The sequence below is a fragment of the Silene latifolia genome, chromosome Y (assembly GCF_048544455.1).
Source record: "Silene latifolia isolate original U9 population chromosome Y, ASM4854445v1, whole genome shotgun sequence".
NCBI lineage: Eukaryota > Viridiplantae > Streptophyta > Magnoliopsida > Caryophyllales > Caryophyllaceae > Silene > Silene latifolia.
The window spans coordinates 484,104,899-484,105,666 of record NC_133538.1 but is presented as its reverse complement, the minus strand read 5'-3'; the positions used below and the strand labels follow the sequence as shown (position 1 = coordinate 484,105,666).

Below are 768 nucleotides of genomic sequence, written 5' to 3'. Positions count from 1 at the left end.
CCTACCCAATGGTACTCCCACACCTCAACACTTAACCAGAAATTTCATTGCAAAATCCGCATTTATCCAATTGGTCGAAAGAAGCCAATTTGGAGGGATGTCTAGAGAAGACCCTCATTCTCACATGGAAACGTTTTGTGACTATTGTGATGCGATTTCACAAACCGGAGTGACTCAAGACCAACTTTGATGGGTCTTATTTCCTTTTTCTCTAATTGGTACCGCGAAACAATGGTTGAAGAGCCTTGATAAGGCCGCTCTTGGAATTGACTTTTGGAAGAAATTGGCTCTAGGTTTCTACAAAAAATTCTACCCTCCGGAAAAGACTAACATGATAAGAGCTCAAATCACGGGTTTTAAGCAAAGGGACGAGGAATCTTTGTATGAAGTTGTGGAGCGATTCAAAGGAACTTGTCGCTTATGTCCTCATCATGGACTTAGCGAGTGGTACTTGGTACAACAATTTTGGAATGGTCTTTATGAAGACTCAAGAAACATTCTCAACATGGGATCAAATTGTATGTTCACTGAAGTTGACGATAATCAAACTTGGAACAAGATTGAGGAAACGGCGGTCCATAATTCACAATATAGTAGACCTCGCAAGGCTACTAGAGGAGGAAAGCATGAAGTGGACTCTATTACTCAATTGGGTGCTCAACTTAGTGCTCATATTGATACCATCAACTTGAAGTTTGAGAAGGCTATGGCTAAGCTTGAAGATGCCTCAAAATAACCAAAGCATCATGTTAATGCCATGGTGGCGTC

General features: G+C 41.1%; 1 non-coding gene across 1 annotated transcript; it reads right to left on the bottom strand.

Annotated features, from left to right (window-relative positions):
* Positions 1-331: 331 nt before the first annotated feature.
* LOC141635862 (small nucleolar RNA R71) lies at positions 332-438 on the bottom strand. Its single transcript, XR_012540518.1, has one exon. It is a non-coding gene; the product is annotated as a small nucleolar RNA R71 (small nucleolar RNA).
* Positions 439-768: the final 330 nt, after the last annotated feature.